The sequence below is a fragment of the Amblyomma mixtum genome, chromosome 2 (assembly GCF_055824585.1).
Source record: "Amblyomma mixtum isolate Tamu chromosome 2, ASM5582458v1, whole genome shotgun sequence".
Classification (NCBI taxonomy): domain Eukaryota; kingdom Metazoa; phylum Arthropoda; class Arachnida; order Ixodida; family Ixodidae; genus Amblyomma; species Amblyomma mixtum.
Genome location: NC_143013.1, coordinates 152,829,688 through 152,836,902, shown reverse-complemented (window position 1 = coordinate 152,836,902; position 7,215 = coordinate 152,829,688). Strand labels below are relative to the sequence as shown.

Below are 7,215 nucleotides of genomic sequence, written 5' to 3'. Positions count from 1 at the left end.
GCGAGTCCGACAAGGTGGGCCACGTGCTGAAAGGCATTGCTGACGATGCCTTTCATCTGCTCGTTTGCAAAGACTGCACAACTGTTGACAGATTTATCGAGGAGTGCCGTCGATTTGATCAAGTGAAAAGCAAAGCCGTCAACAGTTTTCCCGACTTCCAAACACAGCCGCTACATCTTCTTGACAGGACCAACGACTTCAAACTCAAGTTTCCTCAGACTCTCCTCCTGTCACCGACACAGTGACAAGAATTGTTCGGCGTGAACACGAAGCCCTAGCCCCTGTGGTAACATCATCGACCACACCTAATGACACACTGCCTTCCGTGTCGCTTATTCAGGCTGTCGTGCGGGAAGAACTCACCCATCTCAACCTCCTTCCGGCTTTGTGCGCCATCGGAAACTCGTCCCCACAGCAACCATCTCCCGTCCCTTTCCGTCCCACCTATTATTCACCACGGCGTTACCGCGATCCGAATCAGTGGCGCACTCTAGACGACCGCCCAATCTATTTTCAATGCTCTCGGATCGGCCACATTGCCCGCCACTGTCGCAGCCCCTGGACGTCAGGCCCGCGAGACACCTTCTACTACTGTCCAAACTACACTCGCCGCTTTTCACCCCGCCGTCCATCCGAGACGTCTGAGGCCGCCGATCAACCTCCACGACAGTCCTCCCATTCGCCTTCGCCGCTAGCCCAACGCCGCTCACGATCACCGCAGTCGCCTCGTGTTTCGACAGCTGCGTCCTGCCGTCCCTCTCATCAGGAAACCTAAGTGATGCAGCTCCCGGAGGTGACGCTGCATCAACGACTCGGACCTCGAACGCTCTACTGACGACTTGACCCAATCAACTAGACTTTCCAGTTGACGGTGTTCCTGTGCGCGCCCTTATTGACACTGGTGCCCATATTTCCGTGATGAGTGCAGACCTCCGCCGTCGCTTACGCAAAGTCCTTACGCCTGCAACGTCCCTTGTGCGCGTCGCGGATGGTGCCATGCCTGCTGTCGAGGGACTGTGCATCGCTCGCGTTACAATCGGTGACTACAGTACGCCAGTTCAGTACACCATCACCACATGCGCCCTTGACCTCATCCTCGGTTTAGACTTTTTGTCGGATCATTCTGCCCTCATTGACTGTTCGTAGGCTGTCCTTCACCTTGAGCTTCCCCAACTCTATCCTGACCCCATCGACTCATCGCTCCGGTTGACCTGCCCCGACTATGCCCACCTGGCCTCTCAAACCTTATATTTCGTTTCCCTCACATTCTCGCCCTGTTCCCGATGGTGACTACATCGATGCGCCAATCCTTGACCTCGCACTCACCCGCAGTGTTGTCCTCCCCCTTACCATCGCCACCGTCACAGCCAACAACCTGTCTCTAACTTTCTTGAACTTCGGCTTCTCCTCCCAGCTGCTTCCAGCCGGCTTGTGCGTCGCTACGTTGTCCCCACTCGCCCAGTGCCGTGTGGCTACATTAGATTCCTCTCCTAATCGCGACCCACCAGACCCACCGCGGTCGACTCCGCTGTCCTCGGACGCATTCACGACCATGATGACCACCGATCTCCGCCCCGCCTAAACTTCCCAGCATCGTGACCTTCTCCAGTCGTTTTACGACATTTCTGACCTATAAAACACCTCACTGGACCAAACTCTCGCTGTGACGCACCGCATTCACACCGGTGATGCCCCTCCCATTCTCCGCAGGCACTACCGTGTCTCCCACGCCGAGCTTAAGGTCACAAAAATTCTTGCCAAGAACATAATCGACTAGTGGTACTAGTGAAGAAAAAGTATGGCTCATGGCTGTTTTGCATTGATTATCGACCCCTCAGTAAGATGACTAAAAATGACGTCTGCCCCATGCCGCGTATTGACAACGCCCTTGACTGCCTGCACGGTGCCAAATTCTTCTCCTCCATAGATCTTTGCTCCGGCTATTGGCAAATTGCCGTCGATGAGAAGGACTATGAGAAAACCGCTTTTGTGACCCCTGATGGGCTATACTAGTTCAAAGTAATGCCTTTTCGCCTATGCAACGCGCCAGCCACACTTGAGCGCATGATTTACGCCCTTTTGAAGGATTTAAGTGGACCACGTTTCTGTGTTATCTGGACGACGTCGTTGTATTTTCGCCTGCATTTTCATTCCACCTCGCAGACCGTTCACAGATTCTTTCCCTCTTTCGTCGCGCCGGCCTCCAGCTTAACTCCTCGAAGTGCCGTTTCGCGCGACATCAGATCGCTATGTTAGGCCGATTTCCAGGGTGTTCACCCTGATCCCGATAAGTTCCGGGCCGTGAAAGACATATTTCCCCGATCTTGCCACGACATCCGAAGCTTCGTAGGGCTCTGCTCGTACTTCCGTCGATACATTCAGGGCTTCACCGTCCTCGCCCGTCCCCTCACCGACCTTTTAAAGAAAGAGGCCACCTTCGTCTGGGGACCTGATCAAGAACGAGCCTTCTCCACTGCGATCGCCAAGCTGACCACCACACCAGTTTTGGCGCACTTTGGTGTTGCGGCCCCCACCGAAGTCTGTACTGACGCCAGTGGCTACGGCATCGGCGCTGTGCTCTCTCAGCGGCAATCCGGTCAGGACCGTGTTATCGCCTGTGCTAGTCGCCTTCTTTCTGCGCCCGAGCGCAATCAGTCCTTTTACAGAACGTGAGTGCTTAGCCCTTGTCTGGGCAGTTGGCAAAGTCCGTCGTTATTTATACGGCCGCCCTTTTACGGTTAAAACCGACCACCATGTGCTATGTTGGCTCTCCTCTTTGAAGGACCCTACAGGGCGGATTGGGAGATCGTATCTGCAAGAGTATGATTACACCGTGACTTATAAGTCTGGCAGGTTACACCAAGACGCCGACTGCGTCTCCCGCTACCCAGTTGGCCAGTGTGACTTGATTGGCACTGCCACCGAAGCCGACCTGTCTTCTATCTCTGTCTTTGCCAACATGGACGAAGAACAGCGCCGCGATGACGATTTGCGATCAATTATCGACCAACTCAATTCCACTCCGTCTGATCACTCTATGCGGCGCTCTGTGCTCTCTGACCGAATCATGTATCGCCGCAGCCTCAATCCGGATGGCCCCAACCTTCTACTCGTTGTCCCCAAGCACCTTCGTCCTGATATCCTTCATGAACTCCATGATCTCCCCACTGCTGGCCACTTCGGTGTATCATGTACATACGACCGCTTCTTTTGGCCCGGCCTGTTCCGCTCCGTACGGCGCAGTGTTGCAGTCTGCGATGAGTGTCAGTGCCGAATACTCTCTGCTACTCTCCCAGCTGGCACACTTCAACCTATTGACGTGCCCCCAGAATCTTTCCATCGCGTCGGCTTGGATCTTCTGGGTCCGTTTCCAGAGCCCACCTCCGGCAACAGATGGGTTGCAGTTGCCACGGGCTACGCCACCCGTTACGCGATCACGCAGGCACTGCCAACCAGTACTGGTACAGACGTTGCGTACTTTTTGCTATACGACCTCATAATGCACAATGGTGCTCCCCGCCAACTTCTTAACGACCGCGGCCGCTGCTTTCTTTCCAAGGTTGTCTACGACATTCTTTGGTCCTGAACTACAAAGCACAAGCTTACCACCGCCTATCACCCGCAGACAAACGGACTTACTGAACGTCTCAACCGCACTCAGACCGATATGCTCGCTTTGTACGTTTCCCCGATCACTGGGACTGGGACCTCGCTCTCCCGTATGTCACCTTCTAATACAACTCCTCCCGCCATGATACTGCCGGTTACTCGCCTTTTTACCTTTTATACAGCCGCGAGCCCCAATTGCCTTTGGACACGCTGCTGCCTACTCCTGCTGCTCAGTCCTCTGAATACGCCCAAGACCCCATTGCCGGTGCTGACTATGCCTGCCAACATGCACGGTCCGAACTTCTTGCCTCGCAGGCCTCCCAGCAGGAGTTCTACAACCGCTGTCACTGCACAGCCTCGTTCTCTCCTGGCTCCCTCGTTTTGCTTTGGTCCCCATCTAGCCGCGTCGGCCTCCGAAAAACTTGTGCCCCGTTATGTTTGCCCGTACCGTGTCCTGCGCCAGGTAACTGCTGTCACTTACGAGATCGCTCCGGCGTTCGCGCACGCTTCCTTCCGCCACCTTCAACGAGATATCGTCCACGTCTCTCGCGTGAAAGCTTACTGCCTACCTCTCGCCAAGCCCCTCAATGTCATTCAGTGCACCATGCCGGTGTTTTTCCGGACGGGGGGACATGCAACGGATACTCACAGAAGACGATGTGAAGGAAGTGCCTGATTGTGGTGCCTCCTGTGTTGTTCGCTCTGCGCTCCGGTCGCCCTTCCTTTTGTCTAGCCTTCGGGCAACGTAACAATACGGAGGCGAGGTGAGTCTAGACGCGCCGGTGGCCGTAGGCCTCACTAGTGACCGCAGCGGCGGGGGGCCCTTGTTGTTCTATGTACAACGAGGGGCCTAGCGTTCCATGCCTGGCTCAGAGCAGTAGAGTCCTTTTCGGGCAGAAATGCTCGGCATTCCACAAACAATGGTAGGAACGGGTGCCGAACACCTACATTGACAAGTTATGGGTGTTATCAGTCGATTTCACTTTGAAGATCTGCCGTCCCGAGTGAAAATCTACGGAGGCGAGGTGTAGTGCGTCCGGTCGCTCTGCTGGCTACCTGGTGCTTTTCCCAACTCGCTCAACGCGCCGTTTAACCGTATACAGCTGATTCAGTCGGAAAGCCTTCGGCGTAGCAGTAGTCGGCACCGCGCGCCGGAAAAAAGCGGTACCTGTGTAAAAACAGCCGCAGAATGATCCGGATAGTGTGAGGCGATTCAGCGTATCGTGCATCACCAGCTTACTAGTTAGCTTGCTGCATAGATTCGAACCGGCGATCTATAATCCGGAGAACCGGCTACCTATAGTGGGGACTCCGTAAAAGTAAAATCGCATCATATGCGGTTCGGGTGTTCAACCAGATAAGTGAGAATGTTATGCGTCACTCCTTTCTTCAAAAAAACCAATTTTTTGATTTGTCTAACTGGCAAGGCGTCGCGCAGAGCGGGCGATGGGGTTCTGTTACGTGGACTCCCTGGTAGCAGTGGGGGATATCGCATTCTTCTGCCTCGATAGTTTTGTAGTATGACAGAGTATTCCCTGGATGCTGGCGCGAGTTCCGCGGTCTCGTCGGATGCTCGGAAAGTAATGTATCCTCGAGATATCCTGTCGGCCTCTTGGTTCCCTGCCACCCCCGTGTGCCCCGGTACCCGCACAATTTTGTGTGGGATCTTGTCATTCCGTTCTTCCTGGTTTTTAATGCTGTCGCTCGCTGCGAGGAGTATACTGAGCGCGTGACGACCGATACTCTCGTTCATGTAATTTTGGCAGGCTGTTTGAGGGTCCGTTAGTATTGCAACGGATAATCTCCGTGAAGACGACGCAGAGGAAGTGCCCGGTGTGTGCGCGCTTGCCGCTCGGGGCTAGCTGTGATCTGTACCCTGTGCTCCGGTCGTCCTTGTGCCGACATAGACTTCGGGCCACGTAACATCTTTGGTGGAGGTGCTGGGTAAACGATCTCCACGCCACGCAGCTCCGAAGCGGTCGTCAGGCCGGGGCTTCTACCATCATGGCTCCACCCGGCGAGTCACGAACCACTCCCTCTGCTCCCTCTGCTCCTTCTGCTCCCTTCGTGGTCATGGCTCCTCCCCGTGACCCTGGTACCTTTTCTGGGAACGACGGCACCGATGTCGACGACTGGCTCAGCCTATATGAGCGAGTGAGCACCTATAACCGGTGGGATCCCACCGTGATGCTAGCGAATGCGATCTTCTATCTTAGTGGCACGGCCCGGGTCTGGTATGAAACCCACGAAGAAGAACTGACGAGCTGGGACACTTTTAAAGAAAAGCTCCGTAGTTTGTTTGACAGACCCGATGACCGGAAGCTCTCCGCGAAGAAGCAGCTCGCGTCGCGCGCCCAGTCGTCAACCGAAAGCTATGTGGCATATATCCAAGATGTCTTGGCGCTTTGCCACAAGGTCGACGCCGCCATGACCGAGTCGGACAAAGTGAGCCATATTCTGAAAGGGATTGCGGATGATGCTTTTAACTTACTGGTTTGCAAAGACTGCACCACCGTGGACGCAATCATAAAATAATGCCGTCATTTCGAACAGGGTAAAAGCCGCCGAATTCCACAGCAGTTCTCTCGGCTCCCTAATACTGCCGCTACTTCTTCCTGTGAGGAACACCGATTACCGTCCCGCGCCTCTTCCGATGATGACCCCGTTGCCGGCACTGTGACCCGCATCGTTCGCCGCGAACTGGAAGCCCTTGCGCCTGTTCTGCCCCGTCCGACCGCACCTGATAACTCTCTACCCACCGTGTCGCTGACTCAGGCCGTCGTGCGTCAGGAACTCGCTAACCTGAACCTTCCTCCGGCTGTGTGCACCATCAGAAGCCCGGACACCCCCCAGCCACCCCTCTCTGTTTATCGTCGCACCTATTATTCTCCGCAGCGTTATCGCAATCCAAATGAGTGGCGTACGGCAGACGACCGCCCCATCTGCTTCCGGTGTTCTCGCATTGGCCACATCGCCCGACATTGCCGCAGTCCATGGTCTTCACCAGCCCGCAACGTCTGCCCCTCCTTCTACAGTTCTACCTCGACCCGCACCTTCTCGCCACGTAACAGTATTGTTAGTGACTGCCCGGTTCCATAGCCCTCCGCCACCGCTGGAGCAATGGCTACTTCCTCGGACTATGCAGCTGTGCAGCCTCGGAGAGACGCGCTGGCCACTTCGCGTAAAGACGAATCGACCACCGCCGCCACGGCGATTTTGGTGTCTCCTGCTCTCCAAGACGCGTCTGCATACACTGTCGTGGCTTGAGGAGCGTATGTTTTCTGGACGAATTCGGCCCTCGCTTCTCTTCTGCCTCGATGGAGGTTGGGATCCATGTTTTTTGGTATGGGCGCTACCTTAAAGGTCTTGCGAAGCTCGTCGGGGATCGTTGCCGTCCTCGACATTCTCGCATCTGCTCGCGGTATCCGAGCTTCTGCAGGAGCGGTCTTCCAGTAAAATCTCTCAGCAGAGAGGAAGCTGGCACTTGGAGACAATTAAAAACAGGCCCTTTCCCAAACCTACATATACTAAACAAAATGCACCCCACGATATACACGGACAAATGTCCCTGGTGCGACGAAAAACCTACTCTATATCACATCACAT

At 55.0% G+C, this 7,215-nt stretch overlaps 1 pseudogene; it reads left to right on the top strand.

The window, feature by feature from the left end:
• Positions 1-5,613: 5,613 nt before the first annotated feature.
• On the top strand, positions 5,614-6,708 carry LOC149361299 (uncharacterized; annotated as a pseudogene).
• Positions 6,709-7,215: the final 507 nt, after the last annotated feature.